This window comes from Pelobates fuscus, chromosome 2 (assembly GCF_036172605.1).
Source record: "Pelobates fuscus isolate aPelFus1 chromosome 2, aPelFus1.pri, whole genome shotgun sequence".
In the NCBI taxonomy this organism is placed as follows: domain Eukaryota; kingdom Metazoa; phylum Chordata; class Amphibia; order Anura; family Pelobatidae; genus Pelobates; species Pelobates fuscus.
In genome coordinates, this window is record NC_086318.1 from 286055676 (window position 1) to 286074866 (window position 19191).

Below are 19191 nucleotides of genomic sequence, written 5' to 3' on the forward strand. Positions count from 1 at the left end.
CGAGATCGCATTCTCTTAATTTCACTTACGGCCATACCAGTCTGAAAATGCCTGATCTCGTCAGATCTCGGAAGCCATCCAGACTCGGGCCTGGTTAGTACTTGTATGGGAGACCAACTAGGAACCTCAGGTGCCGTAAGCTTTTGTTTATTTCTTTTTTGCATTATGATGTCATAATCAGACCACTTTTTTCCCTATCCAGAAGCGTCTTGTCTTTTGTCGCAACCAGAGTTTGATATTCTACCAACATTAGCGAGATCGCATTCTCTTAATTTCACTTACGGCCATACCAGTCTGAAAATGCCTGATCTCATCAGATCTCGGAAGCCATCCGGACTCGGGCCTGGTTAGTACTTGTATGGGAGACCAACTAGGAACCTCAGGTGCCGTAAGCTTTTGTTTATTTCTTTTTTGCATTATGATGTCATAATCAGACCACTTTTTTCCCTATCCAGAAGCGTCTTGTCTTTTGTCGCAACCAGAGTTTGATATTCTACCAACATTAGCGAGATCGCATTCTCTTAATTTCACTTATGGCCATACCAGTCTGAAAATGCCTGATCTCGTCAGATCTCGGAAGCCATCCAGACTCGGGTCTGGTTAGTACTTGTATGGGAGACCAACTAGGAACCTCAGGTGCCGTAAGCTTTTGTTTATTTCTTTTTTGCATTATGATGTCATAATCAGACCACTTTTTTCCCTATTCAGAAGCATCTTGTCTTTTGTCGCAACCAGAGTTTGATATTCTACCAACATTAGCGAGATCGCATTCTCTTAATTTCACTTACGGCCATACCAGTCTGAAAATGCCTGATCTCGTCAGATCTCGGAAGCCATCCAGACTCGGGCCTGGTTAGTACTTGTATGGGAGACCAACTAGGAACCTCAGGTGCCGTAAGCTTTTGTTTATTTCTTTTTTGCATTATGATGTCATAATCAGACCACTTTTTTCCCTATCCAGAAGCGTCTTGTCTTTTGTCGCAACCAGAGTTTGATATTCTACCAACATTAGCGAGATCGCATTCTCTTAATTTCACTTACAGCCATACCAGTCTGAAAATGCCTGATCTCGTCAGATCTCGGAAGCCATCCAGACTCGGGCCTGGTTAGTACTTGTATGGGAGACCAACTAGGAACCTCAGGTGCCGTAAGCTTTAGTTTATTTCTTTTTTGCATTATGATGTCATAATCAGACCACTTTTTTCCCTATGGGAGACCAACTAGGAACCTCAGGTGCCGTAAGCTTTTGTTTATTTCTTTTTTGCATTATGATGTCATAATCAGACCACTTTTTTCCCTATGCAGAAGCGTCTTGTCTTTTGTCGCAACCAGAGTTTGATATTCTACCAACATTAGCGAGATCGCATTCTCTTAATTTCGCTTACGGCCATACCAGTCTGAAAATGCCTGATCTCGTCAGATCTCGGAAGCCATCCAGACTCGGGCCTGGTTAGTACTTGTATGGGAGACCAACTAGGAACCTCAGGTGCCGTAAGCTTTTGTTTATTTCTTTTTTGCATTATGATGTCATAATCAGACCACTTTTTTCCCTATCCAGAAGCGTCTTGTCTTTTGTCGCAACCAGAGTTTGATATTCTACCAACATTAGCGAGATCGCATTCTCTTAATTTCACTTGCGGCCATACCAGTCTGAAAATGCCTGATCTCGTCAGATCTCGGGAGCCATCCAGACTCGGGCCTGGTTAGTACTTGTATGGGAGACCAACTAGGAACCTCAGGTGCCGTAAGCTTTTGTTTATTTCTTTTTTGCATTATGATGTCATAATCAGACCACTTTTTTCCCTATCCAGAAGCGTCTTGTCTTTTGTCGCAACCAGAGTTTGATATTCTACCAACATTAGCGAGATCGCATTCTCTTAATTTCACTTACGGCCATACCAGTCTGAAAATGCCTGATCTCGTCAGATCTCGGAAGCCATCCAGACTCGGGCCTGGTTAGTACTTGTATGGGAGACCAACTAGGAACCTCAGGTGCCGTAAGCTTTAGTTTATTTCTTTTTTGCATTATGATGTCATAATCAGACCACTTTTTTCCCTATGGGAGACCAACTAGGAACCTCAGGTGCCGTAAGCTTTTGTTTATTTCTTTTTTGCATTATGATGTCATAATCAGACCACTTTTTTCCCTATCCAGAAGCGTCTTGTCTTTTGTCGCAACCAGAGTTTGATATTCTACCAACATTAGCGAGATCGCATTCTCTTAATTTCGCTTACGGCCATACCAGTCTGAAAATGCCTGATCTCGTCAGATCTCGGAAGCCATCCAGACTCGGGCCTGGTTAGTACTTGTATGGGAGACCAACTAGGAACCTCAGGTGCCGTAAGCTTTTGTTTATTTCTTTTTTGCATTATGATGTCATAATCAGACCACTTTTTTCCCTATCCAGAAGCGTCTTGTCTTTTGTCGCAACCAGAGTTTGATATTCTACCAACATTAGCGAGATCGCATTCTCTTAATTTCACTTGCGGCCATACCAGTCTGAAAATGCCTGATCTCGTCAGATCTCGGGAGCCATCCAGACTCGGGCCTGGTTAGTACTTGTATGGGAGACCAACTAGGAACCTCAGGTGCCGTAAGCTTTTGTTTATTTCTTTTTTGCATTATGATGTCATAATCAGACCACTTTTTTCCCTATCCAGAAGCGTCTTGTCTTTTGTCGCAACCAGAGTTTGATATTCTACCAACATTAGCGAGATCGCATTCTCTTAATTTCACTTACGGCCATACCAGTCTGAAAATGCCTGATCTCGTCAGATCTCGGAAGCCATCCAGACTCGGGCCTGGTTAGTACTTGTATGGGAGACCAACTAGGAACCTCAGGTGCCGTAAGCTTTTGTTTATTTCTTTTTTGCATTATGATGTCATAATCAGACCACTTTTTTCCCTATCCAGAAGCGTCTTGTCTTTTGTCGCAACCAGAGTTTGATATTCTACCAACATTAGCGAGATCGCATTCTCTTAATTTCACTTACAGCCATACCAGTCTGAAAATGCCTGATCTCGGAAGCCATCCAGACTCGGGCCTGGTTAGTACTTGTATGGGAGACCAACTAGGAACCTCAGGTGCCGTAAGCTTTAGTTTATTTCTTTTTTGCATTATGATGTCATAATCAGACCACTTTTTTCCCTATGGGAGACCAACTAGGAACCTCAGGTGCCGTAAGCTTTTGTTTATTTCTTTTTTGCATTATGATGTCATAATCAGACCACTTTTTTCCCTATGCAGAAGCGTCTTGTCTTTTGTCGCAACCAGAGTTTGATATTCTACCAACATTAGCGAGATCGCATTCTCTTAATTTCGCTTACGGCCATACCAGTCTGAAAATGCCTGATCTCGTCAGATCTCGGAAGCCATCCAGACTCGGGCCTGGTTAGTACTTGTATGGGAGACCAACTAGGAACCTCAGGTGCCGTAAGCTTTTGTTTATTTCTTTTTTGCATTATGATGTCATAATCAGACCACTTTTTTCCCTATCCAGAAGCGTCTTGTCTTTTGTCGCAACCAGAGTTTGATATTCTACCAACATTAGCGAGATCGCATTCTCTTAATTTCACTTGCGGCCATACCAGTCTGAAAATGCCTGATCTCGTCAGATCTCGGGAGCCATCCAGACTCGGGCCTGGTTAGTACTTGTATGGGAGACCAACTAGGAACCTCAGGTGCCGTAAGCTTTTGTTTATTTCTTTTTTGCATTATGATGTCATAATCAGACCACTTTTTTCCCTATCCAGAAGCGTCTTGTCTTTTGTCGCAACCAGAGTTTGATATTCTACCAACATTAGCGAGATCGCATTCTCTTAATTTCACTTACGGCCATACCAGTCTGAAAATGCCTGATCTCGTCAGATCTCGGAAGCCATCCAGACTCGGGCCTGGTTAGTACTTGTATGGGAGACCAACTAGGAACCTCAGGTGCCGTAAGCTTTTGTTTATTTCTTTTTTGCATTATGATGTCATAATCAGACCACTTTTTTCCCTATCCAGAAGCGTCTTGTCTTTTGTCGCAACCAGAGTTTGATATTCTACCAACATTAGCGAGATCGCATTCTCTTAATTTCACTTACGGCCATACCAGTCTGAAAATGCCTGATCTCGTCAGATCTCGGAAGCCATCCAGACTCGGGCCTGGTTAGTACTTGTATGGGAGACCAACTAGGAACCTCAGGTGCCGTAAGCTTTTGTTTATTTCTTTTTTGCATTATGATGTCATAATCAGACCACTTTTTTCCCTATGGGAGACCAACTAGGAACCTCAGGTGCCGTAAGCTTTTGTTTATTTCTTTTTTGCATTATGATGTCATAATCAGACCACTTTTTTCCCTATCCAGAAGCGTCTTGTCTTTTGTCGCAACCAGAGTTTGATATTCTACCAACATTAGCGAGATCGCATTCTCTTAATTTCACTTACGGCCATACCAGTCTGAAAATGCCTGATCTCATCAGATCTCGGAAGTCATCCAGACTCGGGCCTGGTTAGTACTTGTATGGGAGACCAACTAGGAACCTCAGGTGCCGTAAGCTTTTGTTTATTTCTTTTTTGCATTATGATGTCATAATCAGACCACTTTTTTCCCTATCCAGAAGCATCTTGTCTTTTGTCGCAACCAGAGTTTGATATTCTACCAACATTAGCGAGATCGCATTCTCTTAATTTCACTTACGGCCATACCAGTCTGAAAATGCCTGATCTCGTCAGATCTCGGAAGCCATCCAGACTCGGGCCTGGTTAGTACTTGTATGGGAGACCAACTAGGAACCTCAGGTGCCGTAAGCTTTAGTTTATTTCTTTTTTGCATTATGATGTCATAATCAGACCACTTTTTTCCCTATGGGAGACCAACTAGGAACCTCAGGTGCCGTAAGCTTTTGTTTATTTCTTTTTTGCATTATGATGTCATAATCAGACCACTTTTTTCCCTATCCAGAAGCGTCTTGTCTTTTGTCGCAACCAGAGTTTGATATTCTACCAACATTAGCGAGATCGCATTCTCTTAATTTCCCTTACGGCCATACCAGTCTGAAAATGCCTGATCTCGTCAGATCTCAGAAGCCATCCAGACTCGGGCCTGGTTAGTACTTGTATGGGAGACCAACTAGGAACCTCAGGTGCCGTAAGCTTTTGTTTATTTCTTTTTTGCATTATGATGTCATAATCAGACCACTTTTTTCCCTATCCAGAAGCGTCTTGTCTTTTGTCGCAACCAGAGTTTGATATTCTACCAACATTAGCGAGATCGCATTCTCTTAATTTCACTTACGGCCATACCAGTCTGAAAATGCCTGATCTCGTCAGATCTCGGAAGCCATCCGGACTCGGGCCTGGTTAGTACTTGTATGGGAGACCAACTAGGAACCTCAGGTGCCGTAAGCTTTTGTTTATTTCTTTTTTGCATTATGATGTCATAATCAGACCACTTTTTTCCCTATCCAGAAGCGTCTTGTCTTTTGTCGCAACCAGAGTTTGATATTCTACCAACATTAGCGAGATCGCATTCTCTTAATTTCACTTATGGCCATACCAGTCTGAAAATGCCTGATCTCGTCAGATCTCGGAAGCCATCCAGACTCGGGTCTGGTTAGTACTTGTATGGGAGACCAACTAGGAACCTCAGGTGCCGTAAGCTTTTGTTTATTTCTTTTTTGCATTATGATGTCATAATCAGACCACTTTTTTCCCTATTCAGAAGCATCTTGTCTTTTGTCGCAACCAGAGTTTGATATTCTACCAACATTAGCGAGATCGCATTCTCTTAATTTCACTTACGGCCATACCAGTCTGAAAATGCCTGATCTCGTCAGATCTCGGAAGCCATCCAGACTCGGGCCTGGTTAGTACTTGTATGGGAGACCAACTAGGAACCTCAGGTGCCGTAAGCTTTTGTTTATTTCTTTTTTGCATTATGATGTCATAATCAGACCACTTTTTTCCCTATCCAGAAGCGTCTTGTCTTTTGTCGCAACCAGAGTTTGATATTCTACCAACATTAGCGAGATCGCATTCTCTTAATTTCACTTACAGCCATACCAGTCTGAAAATGCCTGATCTCGTCAGATCTCGGAAGCCATCCAGACTCGGGCCTGGTTAGTACTTGTATGGGAGACCAACTAGGAACCTCAGGTGCCGTAAGCTTTAGTTTATTTCTTTTTTGCATTATGATGTCATAATCAGACCACTTTTTTCCCTATGGGAGACCAACTAGGAACCTCAGGTGCCGTAAGCTTTTGTTTATTTCTTTTTTGCATTATGATGTCATAATCAGACCACTTTTTTCCCTATCCAGAAGCGTCTTGTCTTTTGTCGCAACCAGAGTTTGATATTCTACCAACATTAGCGAGATCGCATTCTCTTAATTTCACTTACGGCCATACCAGTCTGAAAATGCCTGATCTCGTCAGATCTCGGAAGCCATCCAGACTCGGGCCTGGTTAGTACTTGTATGGGAGACCAACTAGGAACCTCAGGTGCCGTAAGCTTTTGTTTATTTCTTTTTTGCATTATGATGTCATAATCAGACCACTTTTTTCCCTATCCAGAAGCGTCTTGTCTTTTGTCGCAACCAGAGTTTGATATTCTACCAACATTAGCGAGATCGCGTTCTCTTAATTTCACTTACGGCCATACCAGTCTGAAAATGCCTGATCTCGGAAGCCATCCAGACTCGGGCCTGGTTAGTACTTGTATGGGAGACCAACTAGGAACCTCAGGTGCCGTAAGCTTTAGTTTATTTCTTTTTTGCATTATGATGTCATAATCAGACCACTTTTTTCCCTATGGGAGACCAACTAGGAACCTCAGGTGCCGTAAGCTTTTGTTTATTTCTTTTTTGCATTATGATGTCATAATCAGACCACTTTTTTCCCTATGCAGAAGCGTCTTGTCTTTTGTCGCAACCAGAGTTTGATATTCTACCAACATTAGCGAGATCGCATTCTCTTAATTTCGCTTACGGCCATACCAGTCTGAAAATGCCTGATCTCGTCAGATCTCGGAAGCCATCCAGACTCGGGCCTGGTTAGTACTTGTATGGGAGACCAACTAGGAACCTCAGGTGCCGTAAGCTTTTGTTTATTTCTTTTTTGCATTATGATGTCATAATCAGACCACTTTTTTCCCTATCCAGAAGCGTCTTGTCTTTTGTCGCAACCAGAGTTTGATATTCTACCAACATTAGCGAGATCGCATTCTCTTAATTTCACTTGCGGCCATACCAGTCTGAAAATGCCTGATCTCGTCAGATCTCGGGAGCCATCCAGACTCGGGCCTGGTTAGTACTTGTATGGGAGACCAACTAGGAACCTCAGGTGCCGTAAGCTTTTGTTTATTTCTTTTTTGCATTATGATGTCATAATCAGACCACTTTTTTCCCTATCCAGAAGCGTCTTGTCTTTTGTCGCAACCAGAGTTTGATATTCTACCAACATTAGCGAGATCGCATTCTCTTAATTTCACTTACGGCCATACCAGTCTGAAAATGCCTGATCTCGTCAGATCTCGGAAGCCATCCAGACTCGGGCCTGGTTAGTACTTGTATGGGAGACCAACTAGGAACCTCAGGTGCCGTAAGCTTTTGTTTATTTCTTTTTTGCATTATGATGTCATAATCAGACCACTTTTTTCCCTATCCAGAAGCGTCTTGTCTTTTGTCGCAACCAGAGTTTGATATTCTACCAACATTAGCGAGATCGCATTCTCTTAATTTCTCTTACGGCCATACCAGTCTGAAAATGCCTGATCTCGTCAGATCTCGGAAGCCATCCAGACTTGGGCCTGGTTAGTACTTGTATGGGAGACCAACTAGGAACCTCAGGTGCCGTAAGCTTTTGTTTATTTCTTTTTTGCATTATGATGTCATAATCAGACCACTTTTTTCCCTATCCAGAAGCATCTTGTCTTTTGTCGCAACCAGAGTTTGATATTCTACCAACATTAGCAAAATCGCATTCTCTTAATTTCCCTTACGGCCATACCAGTCTGAAAATGCCTGATCTCGTCAGATCTCGGAAGCCATCCAGACTCGGGCCTGGTTAGTACTTGTATGGGAGACCAACTAGGAACCTGAGGTGCCGTAAGCTTTTGTTTATTTCTTTTTTGCATTATGATGTCATAATCAGACCACTTTTTTCCCTATCCAGAAGCATCTTGTCTTTTGTCGCAACCAGAGTTTGATATTCTACCAACATTAACGAGATCGCATTCTCTTAATTTCACTTACGGCCATACCAGTCTGAAAATGCCTGATCTCGTCAGATCTCGGAAGCCATCCAGACTTGGGCCTGGTTAGTACTTGTATGGGAGACCAACTAGGAACCTCAGGTGCCGTAAGCTTTTGTTTATTTCTTTTTTGCATTATGATGTCATAATCAGACCACTTTTTTCCCTATGGGAGACCAATTAGGAACCTCAGGTGCCGTAAGCTTTTGTTTATTTCTTTTTTGCATTATGATGTCATAATCAGACCACTTTTTTCCCTATCCAGAAGCGTCTTGTCTTTTGTCGCAACCAGAGTTTGATATTCTACCAACATTAGCGAGATCGCATTCTCTTAATTTCACTTACGGCCATACCAGTCTGAAAATGCCTGATCTCGTCAGATCTCGGAAGCCATCCAGACTTGGGCCTGGTTAGTACTTGTATGGGAGACCAACTAGGAACCTCAGGTGCCGTAAGCTTTTGTTTATTTCTTTTTTGCATTATGATGTCATAATCAGACCACTTTTTTCCCTATCCAGAAGCGTCTTGTCTTTTGTCGCAACCAGAGTTTGATATTCTACCAACATTAGCGAGATCGCATTCTCTTAATTTCCCTTACGGCCATACCAGTCTGAAAATGCCTGATCTCGTCAGATCTTGGAAGCCATCCAGACTCGGGCCTGGTTAGTATTTGTATGGGAGACCAACTAGGAACCTCAGGTGCCGTAAGCTTTTGTTTATTTCTTTTTTGCATTATGATGTCATAATCAGACCACTTTTTTCCCTATCCAGAAGCGTCTTGTCTTTTGTCGCAACCAGAGTTTGATATTCTACCAACATTAGCGAGATCGCATTCTCTTAATTTCCTTTACGGCCATACCAGTCTGAAAATGCCTGATCTCGTCAGATCTCAGAAGCCATCCAGACTCGGGCCTGGTTAGTACTTGTATGGGAGACCAACTAGGAACCTCAGGTGCCGTAAGCTTTTGTTTATTTCTTTTTTGCATTATGATGTCATAATCAGACCACTTTTTTCCCTATCCAGAAGCGTCTTGTCTTTTGTCGCAACCAGAGTTTGATATTCTACCAACATTAACGAGATCGCATTCTCTTAATTTCACTTACGGCCATACCAGTCTGAAAATGCCTGATCTCGTCAGATCTCGGAAGCCATCCAGACTCGGGCCTCGTTAGTACTTGTATGGGAGACCAACTAGGAACCTCAGGTGCCGTAAGCTTTTGTTTATTTCTTTTTTGCATTATGATGTCATAATCAGACCACTTTTTTCCCTATCCAGAAGCGTCTTGTCTTTTGTCGCAACCAGAGTTTATATTCTACCAACAGTAGCGAGATCGCATTCTCTTAATTTCACTTACGGCCATACCAGTCTGAAAATGTCAGATCTCGGAAGCCATCCAGACTCGAGCCTGGTTAGTACTTGTATGGGAGACCAACTAGGAACCTCAGGTGCCGTAAGCTTTTGTTTATTTCTTTTTTGCATTATGATGTCATAATCAGACCACTTTTTTCCCTATGGGAGACCAACTAGGAACCTCAGGTGCCGTAAGCTTTTGTTTTTTCTTTTTTTGCATTATGATGTCATAATCAGACCACTTTTTTCCCTATCCAGAAGCGTCTTGTCTTTTGTCGCAACCAGAGTTTGATATTCTACCAACATTAGCGAGATCGCATTCTCTTAATTTCACTTACGGCCATACCAGTCTGAAAATGCCAGATCTCGGAAGCCATCCATACTCGGGCCTGGTTAGTACTTGTATGGGAGACCAACTAGGAACCTCAGGTGCCGTAAGCTTTTGTTTATTTCTTTTTTGCATTATGATGTCATAATCAGACCACTTTTTTCCCTATCCAGAAGCGTCTTGTCTTTTGTCGCAACCAGAGTTTGATATTCTACCAACATTAGCGAGATCGCATTCTCTTAATTTCACTTACGGCCATACCAGTCTGAAAATGCCTGATCTCGTCAGATCTCGGAAGCCATCCAGACTCGAGCCTGGTTAGTACTTGTATGGGAGACCAACTAGGAACCTCAGGTGCCGTAAGCTTTTGTTTATTTCTTTTTTGCATTATGATGTCATAATCAGACCACTTTTTTCCCTATCCAGAAGCGTCTTGTCTTTTGTCGCAACCAGAGTTTGATATTCTACCAACATTAGCGAGATCGCATTCTCTTAATTTCCCTTACGGCCATACCAGTCTGAAAATGCCTGATCTCGTCAGATCTCAGAAGCCATCCAGACTCGGGCCTGGTTAGTACTTGTATGGGAGACCAACTAGGAACCTCAGGTGCCGTAAGCTTTTGTTTATTTCTTTTTTGCATTATGATGTCATAATCAGACCACTTTTTTCCCTATCCAGAAGCGTCTTGTCTTTTGTCGCAACCAGAGTTTGATATTCTACCAACATTAACGAGATCGCATTCTCTTAATTTCACTTACGGCCATACCAGTCTGAAAATGCCTGATCTCGTCAGATCTCGGAAGCCATCCAGACTCGGGCCTCGTTAGTACTTGTATGGGAGACCAACTAGGAACCTCAGGTGCCGTAAGCTTTTGTTTATTTCTTTTTTGCATTATGATGTCATAATCAGACCACTTTTTTCCCTATCCAGAAGCGTCTTGTCTTTTGTCGCAACCAGAGTTTATATTCTACCAACAGTAGCGAGATCGCATTCTCTTAATTTCACTTACGGCCATACCAGTCTGAAAATGTCAGATCTCGGAAGCCATCCAGACTCGAGCCTGGTTAGTACTTGTATGGGAGACCAACTAGGAACCTCAGGTGCCGTAAGCTTTTGTTTATTTCTTTTTTGCATTATGATGTCATAATCAGACCACTTTTTTCCCTATGGGAGACCAACTAGGAACCTCAGGTGCCGTAAGCTTTTGTTTTTTCTTTTTTTGCATTATGATGTCATAATCAGACCACTTTTTTCCCTATCCAGAAGCGTCTTGTCTTTTGTCGCAACCAGAGTTTGATATTCTACCAACATTAGCGAGATCGCATTCTCTTAATTTCACTTACGGCCATACCAGTCTGAAAATGCCAGATCTCGGAAGCCATCCAGACACGGGCCTGGTTAGTACTTGTATGGGAGACAAACTAGGAACCTCAGGTGCCGTAAGCTTTTGTTTATTTCTTTTTTGCATTATGATGTCATAATCAGACCACTTTTTTCCCTATCCAGAAGCGTCTTGTCTTTTGTCGCAACCAGAGTTTGATATTCTACCAACATTAGCGAGATCGCATTCTCTTAATTTCACTTACGGCCATACCAGTCTGAAAATGCCTGATCTCGTCAGATCTCGGAAGCCATCCAGACTCGGGCCTGGTTAGTACTTGTATGGGAGACCAACTAGGAACCTCAGGTGCCGTAAGCTTTTGTTTATTTCTTTATTGCATTATGATGTCATAATCAGACCACTTTTTTCCCTATGGGAGACCAACTAGGAACCTCAGGTGCCGTAAGCTTTTGTTTATTTCTTTTTTGCATTATGATGTCATAATCAGACCACTTTTTTCCCTATCCAGAAGCGTCTTGTCTTTTGTCGCAACCAGAGTTTGATATTCTACCAACATTAGCGAGATCGCATTCTCTTAATTTCACTTACGGCCATACCAGTCTGAAAATGTCAGATCTCGGAAGCCATCCAGACTCGGGCCTGGTTAGTACTTGTATGGGAGACCAACTAGGAACCTCAGGTGCCGTAAGCTTTTGTTTATTTCTTTTTTGCATTATGATGTCATAATCAGACCACTTTTTTCCCTATCCAGAAGCGTCTTGTCTTTTGTCGCAACCAGAGTTTGATATTCTACCAACATTAGCGAGATCGCATTCTCTTAATTTCCTTTACGGCCATACCAGTCTGAAAATGCCTGATCTCGTCAGATCTCAGAAGCCATCCAGACTCGGGCCTGGTTAGTACTTGTATGGGAGACCAACTAGGAACCTCAGGTGCCGTAAGCTTTTGTTTATTTCTTTTTTGCATTATGATGTCATAATCAGACCACTTTTTTCCCTATCCAGAAGCGTCTTGTCTTTTGTCGCAACCAGAGTTTGATATTCTACCAACATTAACGAGATCGCATTCTCTTAATTTCACTTACGGCCATACCAGTCTGAAAATGCCTGATCTCGTCAGATCTCGGAAGCCATCCAGACTCGGGCCTCGTTAGTACTTGTATGGGAGACCAACTAGGAACCTCAGGTGCCGTAAGCTTTTGTTTATTTCTTTTTTGCATTATGATGTCATAATCAGACCACTTTTTTCCCTATCCAGAAGCGTCTTGTCTTTTGTCGCAACCAGAGTTTATATTCTACCAACAGTAGCGAGATCGCATTCTCTTAATTTCACTTACGGCCATACCAGTCTGAAAATGTCAGATCTCGGAAGCCATCCAGACTCGAGCCTGGTTAGTACTTGTATGGGAGACCAACTAGGAACCTCAGGTGCCGTAAGCTTTTGTTTATTTCTTTTTTGCATTATGATGTCATAATCAGACCACTTTTTTCCCTATGGGAGACCAACTAGGAACCTCAGGTGCCGTAAGCTTTTGTTTTTTCTTTTTTTGCATTATGATGTCATAATCAGACCACTTTTTTCCCTATCCAGAAGCGTCTTGTCTTTTGTCGCAACCAGAGTTTGATATTCTACCAACATTAGCGAGATCGCATTCTCTTAATTTCACTTACGGCCATACCAGTCTGAAAATGCCAGATCTCGGAAGCCATCCAGACACGGGCCTGGTTAGTACTTGTATGGGAGACAAACTAGGAACCTCAGGTGCCGTAAGCTTTTGTTTATTTCTTTTTTGCATTATGATGTCATAATCAGACCACTTTTTTCCCTATCCAGAAGCGTCTTGTCTTTTGTCGCAACCAGAGTTTGATATTCTACCAACATTAGCGAGATCGCATTCTCTTAATTTCACTTACGGCCATACCAGTCTGAAAATGCCTGATCTCGTCAGATCTCGGAAGCCATCCAGACTCGGGCCTGGTTAGTACTTGTATGGGAGACCAACTAGGAACCTCAGGTGCCGTAAGCTTTTGTTTATTTCTTTTTTGCATTATGATGTCATAATCAGACCACTTTTTTCCCTATGGGAGACCAACTAGGAACCTCAGGTGCCGTAAGCTTTTGTTTATTTCTTTTTTGCATTATGATGTCATAATCAGACCACTTTTTTCCCTATCCAGAAGCGTCTTGTCTTTTGTCGCAACCAGAGTTTGATATTCTACCAACATTAGCGAGATCGCATTCTCTTAATTTCACTTACGGCCATACCAGTCTGAAAATGCCTGATCTCGTCAGATCTCGGAAGCCATCCAGACTCGGGCCTGGTTAGTACTTGTATGGGAGACCAACTAGGAACCTCAGGTGCCGTAAGCTTTTGTTTATTTCTTTTTTGCATTATGATGTCATAATCAGACCACTTTTTTCCCTATGGGAGACCAACTAGGAACCTCAGGTGCCGTAAGCTTTTGTTTATTTCTTTTTTGCATTATGATGTCATAATCAGACCACTTTTTTCCCTATCCAGAAGCATCTTGTCTTTTGTCGCAACCAGAGTTTGATATTCTACCAACATTAACGAGATCGCATTCTCTTAATTTCACTTACGGCCATACCAGTCTGAAAATGCCTGATGTCGTCAGATCTCGGAAGCCATCCAGACTTGGGCCTGGTTAGTACTTGTATGGGAGACCAACTAGGAACCTCAGGTGCCGTAAGCTTTTGTTTATTTCTTTTTTGCATTATGATGTCATAATCAGACCACTTTTTTCCCTATGTGAGACCAACTAGGAACCTCAGGTGCCGTAAGCTTTTGTTTATTTCTTTTTTGCATTATGATGTCATAATCAGACCACTTTTTTCCCTATCCAGAAGCGTCTTGTCTTTTGTCGCAACCAGAGTTTGATATTCTACCAACATTAGCGAGATCGCATTCTCTTAATTTCACTTATGGCCATACCAGTCTGAAAATGCCTGATCTCGTCAGATCTCGGAAGCCATCCAGACTTGGGCCTGGTTAGTACTTGTATGGGAGACCAACTAGGAACCTCAGGTGCCGTAAGCTTTTGTTTATTTCTTTTTTGCATTATGATGTCATAATCAGACCACTTTTTTCCCTATCCAGAAGCGTCTTGTCTTTTGTCGCAACCAGAGTTTGATATTCTACCAACATTAGCGAGATCGCATTCTCTTAATTTCCTTTACGGCCATACCAGTCTGAAAATGCCTGATCTCGTCAGATCTCGGAAGCCATCCAGACTCGGGCCTGGTTAGTACTTGTATGGGAGACCAACTAGGAACCTCAGGTGCCGTAAGCTTTTGTTTATTTCTTTTTTGCATTATGATGTCATAATCAGACCACTTTTTTCCCTATCCAGAAGCGTCTTGTCTTTTGTCGCAACCAGAGTTTGATATTCTACCAACATTAGCGAGATCGCATTCTCTTAATTTCCTTTACGGCCATACCAGTCTGAAAATGCCTGATCTCGTCAGATCTCGGAAGCCATCCAGACTCGGGCCTGGTTAGTACTTGTATGGGAGACCAACTAGGAACCTCAGGTGCCGTAAGCTTTTGTTTATTTCTTTTTTGCATTATGATGTCATAATCAGACCACTTTTTTCCCTATCCAGAAGCGTCTTGTCTTTTGTCGCAACCAGAGTTTGATATTCTACCAACATTAGCGAGATCGCATTCTCTTAATTTCACTTATGGCCATACCAGTCTGAAAATGCCTGATATCGTCAGATCTCGGAAGCCATCCAGACTCGGGCCTGGTTAGTACTTGTATGGGAGACCAACTAGGAACCTCAGGTGCCGTAAGCTTTTGTTTATTTCTTTTTTGCATTATGATGTCATAATCAGACCACTTTTTTCCCTATGGGAGACCAACTAAGAACCTCAGGTGCCGTAAGCTTTTGTTTATTTATTTTTTGCATTATGATGTCATAATCAGACCACTTTTTTCCCTATCCAGAAGCGTCTTGTCTTTTGTCGCAACCAGAGTTTGATATTCTACCAACATTAGCGAGATCGCATTCTCTTAATTTCCCTTACGGCCATACCAGTCTGAAAATGCCTGATCTCGTCAGATCTCGGATGCCATCCAGACTCGGGCCTGGTTAGTACTTGTATGGGAGACCAACTAGGAACCTCAGGTGCCGTAAGCTTTTGTTTATTTCTTTTTTGCATTATGATGTCATAATCAGACCACTTTTTTCCCTATCCAGAAGCGTCTTGTCTTTTGTCGCAACCAGAGTTTGATATTCTACCAACATTAGCGAGATCGCATTCTCTTAATTTCCCTTGCGGCCATACCAGTCTGAAAATGCCTGATCTCGTCAGATCTCGGAAGCCATCCAGACTCGGGCCTTGTTAGTACTGGTATGGGAGACCAACTAGGAACCTCAGGTGCCGTAAGCTTTTGTTTATTTCTTTTTTGCATTATGATGTCATAATCAGACCACTTTTTTCCCTATCCAGAAGCGTCTTGTCTTTTGTCGCAACCAGAGTTTGATATTCTACCAACATTAGCGAGATCGCATTCTCTAAATTTCACTTATGGCCATACCAGTCTGAAAATGCCTGATCTCGTCAGATCTCGGAAGCCATCCAGACTCGGGCCTGGTTAGTACTTGTATGGGAGACCAACTAAGAACCTCAGGTGCCTTAAGCTTTTGTTTATTTCTTTTTTGCATTATGATGTCATAATCAGACCACTTTTTTCCCTATCCAGAAGCGTCTTGTCTTTTGTCGCAACCAGAGTTTGATATTCTACCAACATTAGCGAGATCGCATTCTCTTAAATTCACTTACGGCCATACCAGTCTGAAAATGCCTGATCTCGGAAGCCATCCAGACTTGGGCCTGGTTAGTACTTGTATGGGAGACCAACTAGGAACCTCAGGTGCCGTAAGCTTTTGTTTATTTCTTTTATGCATTATGATGTCATAATGAGACCACTTTTTTCCCTATGGGAGACCAACTAGGAACCTCAGGTGCCGTAAGCTTTTGTTTATTTCTTTTTTGCATTATGATGTCATAATCAGACCACTTTTTTCCCTATCCAGAAGCGTCTTGTCTTTTGTCGCAACCAGAGTTTGATATTCTACCAACATTAGCGAGATCGCATTCACTTAATTTCCTTTGCGGCCATACCAGTCTGAAAATGCCTGATCTCGTCAGATCTCGGAAGCCATCCAGACTCGGGCCTGGTTAGTACTTGTATGGGAGACCAACTAGGAACCTCAGGTGCCGTAAGCTTTTGTTTATTTCTTTTTTGCATTATGATGTCATAATCAGACCACTTTTTTCCCTATGGGAGACCAACTAGGAACCTCAGGTGCCGTAAGCTTTTGTTTATTTCTTTTTTGCATTATGATGTCATAATCAGACCACTTTTTTCCCTATCCAGAAGCGTCTTGTCTTTTGTCGCAACCAGAGTTTGATATTCTACCAACATTAGCGAGATCGCATTCACTTAATTTCCCTTGCGGCCATACCAGTCTGAAAATGCCTGATCTCGTCAGATCTCGGAAGCCATCCAGACTCGGGCCTGGTTAGTACTTGTATGGGAGACCAACTAGGAACCTCAGGTGCCGTAAGCTTTTGTTTATTTCTTTTTTGCATTATGATGTCATAATCAGACCACTTTTTTCCCTATCCAGAAGCGTCTTGTCTTTTGTCGCAACCAGAGTTTGATATTCTACCAACATTAGCGAGATCGCATTCTCTAAATTTCACTTATGGCCATACCAGTCTGAAAATGCCTGATCTCGTCAGATCTCGGAAGCCATCCAGACTCGGGCCTGGTTAGTACTTGTATGGGAGACCAACTAGGAACCTCAGGTGCCTTAAGCTTTTGTTTATTTCTTTTTTGCATTATGATGTCATAATCAGACCACTTTTTTCCCTATCCAGAAGCGTCTTGTCTTTTGTCGCAACCAGAGTTTGATATTCTACCAACATTAGCGAGATCGCATTCTCTTAATTTCACTTACGGCCATACCAGTCTGAAAATGCCTGATCTCGTCAGATCTCGGAAGCCATCCCGACTCAGGCCTGGTTAGTACTTGTATGGGAGACCAACTAGGAACCTCAGGTGCCTTAAGCTTTTGTTTATTTCTTTTTTGCATTATGATGTCATAATCAGACCACTTTTTTCCCTATGGGAGACCAACTAGGAACCTCAGGTGCCGTAAGCTTTTGTTTATTTCTTTTTTGCATTATGATGTCATAATCAGACCACTTTTTTCCCTATCCAGAAGCGTCTTGTCTTTTGTCGCAACCAGAGTTTGATATTCTACCAACATTAGCGAGATCGCATTCTCTTAATTTCTCCTTCGGCCATACCAGTCTGAAAATGCCTGATCTCGTCAGATCTCGGAAGCCATCCAGACTCGGGCCTGGTTAGTACTTGTATGGGAGACCAACTAGGAACCTCAGGTGCCGTAAGCTTTTGTTTATTTCTTTTTTGCATTATGATGTCATAATCAGACCACTTTTTTCCCTATCCAGAAGCGTCTTGTCTTTTGTCGCAACCAGAGTTTGATATTCTACCAACATTAGCGAGATCGCATTCTCTTAATTTCACTTACGGCCATACCAGTCTGAAAATGCCGGATCTCATCAGATCTTGGAAGCCATCCAGACTCGGGCCTGGTTAGTACTTGTATGGGAGACCAACTAGGAACCTCAGGTGCAGTAAGCTTTTGTTTATTTCTTTTTTGCATTATGATGTCATAATCAGACCACTTTTTTCCCTATCCAGAAGCGTCTTGTCTTTTGTCGCAACCAGAGTTTGATATTCTACCAACATTAGCGAGATCGCATTCTCTTAATTTCACTTACGGCCATACCAGTCTGAAAATGCCTGATCTCGTCAGATCTCGGAAGCCATCCAGACTTGGGCCTGGTTAGTACTTGTATGGGAGACGAACTAGGAACCTCAGGTGCCGTAAGCTTTTGTTTATTTCTTTTTTGCATTATGATGTCATAATCAGACCACTTTTTTCCCTATCCAGAAGCGTCTTGTCTTTTGTCGCAACCAGAGTTTGATATTCTACCAACATTAGCGAGATCGCATTCTCTTAATTTCACTTACGGCCATACCAGTCTGAAAATGCCTGATCTCATCAGATCTCGGAAGCCATCCAGACTCGGGCCTGGTTAGTACTTGTATGGGAGACCAACTAGGAACCTCAGGTGCCGTAAGCTTTTGTTTATTTCTTTTTTGCATTATGATGTCATAATCAGACCACTTTTTTCCCTATGGGAGACCAACAAGGAACCTCAGGTGCCGTAAGCTTTTGTTTATTTCTTTTTTGCATTATGATGTCATAATCAGACCACTTTTTTCCCTATCCAGAAGCGTCTTGTCTTTTGTCGCAACCAGAGTTTGATATTCTACCAACATTAGCGAGATCGCATTCTCTTAATTTCACTTACGGCCATACCAGTCTGAAAATGCCTGATCTCGTCAGATTTTGGAAGCCATCCAGACTCGGGCCTGGTTAGTACTTGTATGGGAGACCAACTAGGAACCTAAGGTGCCGTAAGCTTTTGTTTATTTCTTGTTTGCATTATGATGTCATAATCAGACCACTTTTTTCCCTATGGGAGACCAACTAGGAACCTTAGGTGCCGTAAGCTTTTGTTTATTTCTTTTTTGCATTATGATGTCATAATCAGACCACTTTTTTCCCTATCCAGAAGCGTCTTGTCTTTTGTCGCAACCAGAGTTTGATATTCTACCAACATTAGCGAGATCACATTCTCTTAATTTCCCTTACGGCCATACCAGTCTGAAAATGCCTGATCTCGTCAGATCTCGGAAGCCATCCAGACTCGGGCCTGGTTAGTACTTGTATGGGAGACCAACTAGGAACCTCAGGTGCCGTAAGCTATTGTTTATTTCTTTTTTGCATTATGATGTCATAATC

The 19191-nt window shown here is 42.4% G+C and overlaps 61 pseudogenes; all 61 read left to right on the top strand.

Annotated features, from left to right (window-relative positions):
• The first annotated feature begins 23 nt into the window (after positions 1-23).
• Positions 24-142, top strand: LOC134589571 (5S ribosomal RNA; annotated as a pseudogene).
• Positions 143-276: 134 nt separating this feature from the next.
• LOC134594153 (5S ribosomal RNA) lies at positions 277-395 on the top strand (annotated as a pseudogene).
• A 134-nt stretch (positions 396-529) lies between these two features.
• On the top strand, positions 530-648 carry LOC134596936 (5S ribosomal RNA; annotated as a pseudogene).
• A 134-nt stretch (positions 649-782) lies between these two features.
• LOC134589573 (5S ribosomal RNA) lies at positions 783-901 on the top strand (annotated as a pseudogene).
• A 134-nt stretch (positions 902-1035) lies between these two features.
• On the top strand, positions 1036-1154 carry LOC134596687 (5S ribosomal RNA; annotated as a pseudogene).
• Positions 1155-1379: 225 nt separating this feature from the next.
• Positions 1380-1498, top strand: LOC134589919 (5S ribosomal RNA; annotated as a pseudogene).
• A 134-nt stretch (positions 1499-1632) lies between these two features.
• On the top strand, positions 1633-1751 carry LOC134596838 (5S ribosomal RNA; annotated as a pseudogene).
• Positions 1752-1885: 134 nt separating this feature from the next.
• On the top strand, positions 1886-2004 carry LOC134589574 (5S ribosomal RNA; annotated as a pseudogene).
• A 225-nt stretch (positions 2005-2229) lies between these two features.
• LOC134590038 (5S ribosomal RNA) lies at positions 2230-2348 on the top strand (annotated as a pseudogene).
• Positions 2349-2482: 134 nt separating this feature from the next.
• Positions 2483-2601, top strand: LOC134596839 (5S ribosomal RNA; annotated as a pseudogene).
• A 134-nt stretch (positions 2602-2735) lies between these two features.
• Positions 2736-2854, top strand: LOC134589575 (5S ribosomal RNA; annotated as a pseudogene).
• A 468-nt stretch (positions 2855-3322) lies between these two features.
• On the top strand, positions 3323-3441 carry LOC134590155 (5S ribosomal RNA; annotated as a pseudogene).
• Positions 3442-3575: 134 nt separating this feature from the next.
• On the top strand, positions 3576-3694 carry LOC134596840 (5S ribosomal RNA; annotated as a pseudogene).
• Positions 3695-3828: 134 nt separating this feature from the next.
• LOC134589576 (5S ribosomal RNA) lies at positions 3829-3947 on the top strand (annotated as a pseudogene).
• Positions 3948-4081: 134 nt separating this feature from the next.
• On the top strand, positions 4082-4200 carry LOC134589577 (5S ribosomal RNA; annotated as a pseudogene).
• A 225-nt stretch (positions 4201-4425) lies between these two features.
• LOC134593213 (5S ribosomal RNA) lies at positions 4426-4544 on the top strand (annotated as a pseudogene).
• Positions 4545-4678: 134 nt separating this feature from the next.
• LOC134589578 (5S ribosomal RNA) lies at positions 4679-4797 on the top strand (annotated as a pseudogene).
• A 225-nt stretch (positions 4798-5022) lies between these two features.
• LOC134588360 (5S ribosomal RNA) lies at positions 5023-5141 on the top strand (annotated as a pseudogene).
• A 134-nt stretch (positions 5142-5275) lies between these two features.
• LOC134594700 (5S ribosomal RNA) lies at positions 5276-5394 on the top strand (annotated as a pseudogene).
• A 134-nt stretch (positions 5395-5528) lies between these two features.
• On the top strand, positions 5529-5647 carry LOC134596937 (5S ribosomal RNA; annotated as a pseudogene).
• Positions 5648-5781: 134 nt separating this feature from the next.
• Positions 5782-5900, top strand: LOC134589579 (5S ribosomal RNA; annotated as a pseudogene).
• Positions 5901-6034: 134 nt separating this feature from the next.
• LOC134596688 (5S ribosomal RNA) lies at positions 6035-6153 on the top strand (annotated as a pseudogene).
• Positions 6154-6378: 225 nt separating this feature from the next.
• On the top strand, positions 6379-6497 carry LOC134589580 (5S ribosomal RNA; annotated as a pseudogene).
• Positions 6498-6631: 134 nt separating this feature from the next.
• On the top strand, positions 6632-6740 carry LOC134589256 (5S ribosomal RNA; annotated as a pseudogene).
• Positions 6741-6965: 225 nt separating this feature from the next.
• LOC134590274 (5S ribosomal RNA) lies at positions 6966-7084 on the top strand (annotated as a pseudogene).
• A 134-nt stretch (positions 7085-7218) lies between these two features.
• Positions 7219-7337, top strand: LOC134596841 (5S ribosomal RNA; annotated as a pseudogene).
• A 134-nt stretch (positions 7338-7471) lies between these two features.
• On the top strand, positions 7472-7590 carry LOC134589582 (5S ribosomal RNA; annotated as a pseudogene).
• Positions 7591-7724: 134 nt separating this feature from the next.
• On the top strand, positions 7725-7843 carry LOC134595549 (5S ribosomal RNA; annotated as a pseudogene).
• Positions 7844-7977: 134 nt separating this feature from the next.
• On the top strand, positions 7978-8096 carry LOC134597428 (5S ribosomal RNA; annotated as a pseudogene).
• Positions 8097-8230: 134 nt separating this feature from the next.
• Positions 8231-8349, top strand: LOC134597097 (5S ribosomal RNA; annotated as a pseudogene).
• Positions 8350-8574: 225 nt separating this feature from the next.
• Positions 8575-8693, top strand: LOC134597108 (5S ribosomal RNA; annotated as a pseudogene).
• A 134-nt stretch (positions 8694-8827) lies between these two features.
• LOC134598297 (5S ribosomal RNA) lies at positions 8828-8946 on the top strand (annotated as a pseudogene).
• A 134-nt stretch (positions 8947-9080) lies between these two features.
• Positions 9081-9199, top strand: LOC134594379 (5S ribosomal RNA; annotated as a pseudogene).
• A 134-nt stretch (positions 9200-9333) lies between these two features.
• LOC134597765 (5S ribosomal RNA) lies at positions 9334-9452 on the top strand (annotated as a pseudogene).
• A 710-nt stretch (positions 9453-10162) lies between these two features.
• Positions 10163-10281, top strand: LOC134596947 (5S ribosomal RNA; annotated as a pseudogene).
• Positions 10282-10415: 134 nt separating this feature from the next.
• LOC134588372 (5S ribosomal RNA) lies at positions 10416-10534 on the top strand (annotated as a pseudogene).
• Positions 10535-10668: 134 nt separating this feature from the next.
• LOC134597767 (5S ribosomal RNA) lies at positions 10669-10787 on the top strand (annotated as a pseudogene).
• A 710-nt stretch (positions 10788-11497) lies between these two features.
• On the top strand, positions 11498-11616 carry LOC134589583 (5S ribosomal RNA; annotated as a pseudogene).
• Positions 11617-12084: 468 nt separating this feature from the next.
• Positions 12085-12203, top strand: LOC134594380 (5S ribosomal RNA; annotated as a pseudogene).
• Positions 12204-12337: 134 nt separating this feature from the next.
• Positions 12338-12456, top strand: LOC134597768 (5S ribosomal RNA; annotated as a pseudogene).
• A 710-nt stretch (positions 12457-13166) lies between these two features.
• LOC134589585 (5S ribosomal RNA) lies at positions 13167-13285 on the top strand (annotated as a pseudogene).
• Positions 13286-13510: 225 nt separating this feature from the next.
• On the top strand, positions 13511-13629 carry LOC134589586 (5S ribosomal RNA; annotated as a pseudogene).
• A 225-nt stretch (positions 13630-13854) lies between these two features.
• LOC134597658 (5S ribosomal RNA) lies at positions 13855-13973 on the top strand (annotated as a pseudogene).
• A 225-nt stretch (positions 13974-14198) lies between these two features.
• LOC134594307 (5S ribosomal RNA) lies at positions 14199-14317 on the top strand (annotated as a pseudogene).
• Positions 14318-14451: 134 nt separating this feature from the next.
• Positions 14452-14570, top strand: LOC134595470 (5S ribosomal RNA; annotated as a pseudogene).
• A 134-nt stretch (positions 14571-14704) lies between these two features.
• On the top strand, positions 14705-14823 carry LOC134595471 (5S ribosomal RNA; annotated as a pseudogene).
• Positions 14824-14957: 134 nt separating this feature from the next.
• LOC134598431 (5S ribosomal RNA) lies at positions 14958-15076 on the top strand (annotated as a pseudogene).
• A 225-nt stretch (positions 15077-15301) lies between these two features.
• Positions 15302-15420, top strand: LOC134596780 (5S ribosomal RNA; annotated as a pseudogene).
• A 134-nt stretch (positions 15421-15554) lies between these two features.
• Positions 15555-15673, top strand: LOC134587698 (5S ribosomal RNA; annotated as a pseudogene).
• A 134-nt stretch (positions 15674-15807) lies between these two features.
• LOC134597248 (5S ribosomal RNA) lies at positions 15808-15926 on the top strand (annotated as a pseudogene).
• A 134-nt stretch (positions 15927-16060) lies between these two features.
• LOC134589160 (5S ribosomal RNA) lies at positions 16061-16169 on the top strand (annotated as a pseudogene).
• Positions 16170-16394: 225 nt separating this feature from the next.
• LOC134596699 (5S ribosomal RNA) lies at positions 16395-16513 on the top strand (annotated as a pseudogene).
• Positions 16514-16738: 225 nt separating this feature from the next.
• Positions 16739-16857, top strand: LOC134595608 (5S ribosomal RNA; annotated as a pseudogene).
• Positions 16858-16991: 134 nt separating this feature from the next.
• On the top strand, positions 16992-17110 carry LOC134596804 (5S ribosomal RNA; annotated as a pseudogene).
• A 134-nt stretch (positions 17111-17244) lies between these two features.
• LOC134589031 (5S ribosomal RNA) lies at positions 17245-17363 on the top strand (annotated as a pseudogene).
• Positions 17364-17588: 225 nt separating this feature from the next.
• Positions 17589-17707, top strand: LOC134597651 (5S ribosomal RNA; annotated as a pseudogene).
• Positions 17708-17841: 134 nt separating this feature from the next.
• Positions 17842-17960, top strand: LOC134588213 (5S ribosomal RNA; annotated as a pseudogene).
• A 134-nt stretch (positions 17961-18094) lies between these two features.
• Positions 18095-18213, top strand: LOC134596899 (5S ribosomal RNA; annotated as a pseudogene).
• Positions 18214-18347: 134 nt separating this feature from the next.
• LOC134595656 (5S ribosomal RNA) lies at positions 18348-18466 on the top strand (annotated as a pseudogene).
• A 225-nt stretch (positions 18467-18691) lies between these two features.
• Positions 18692-18810, top strand: LOC134588845 (5S ribosomal RNA; annotated as a pseudogene).
• A 225-nt stretch (positions 18811-19035) lies between these two features.
• Positions 19036-19154, top strand: LOC134594581 (5S ribosomal RNA; annotated as a pseudogene).
• The last annotated feature ends 37 nt before the right edge of the window (positions 19155-19191 follow it).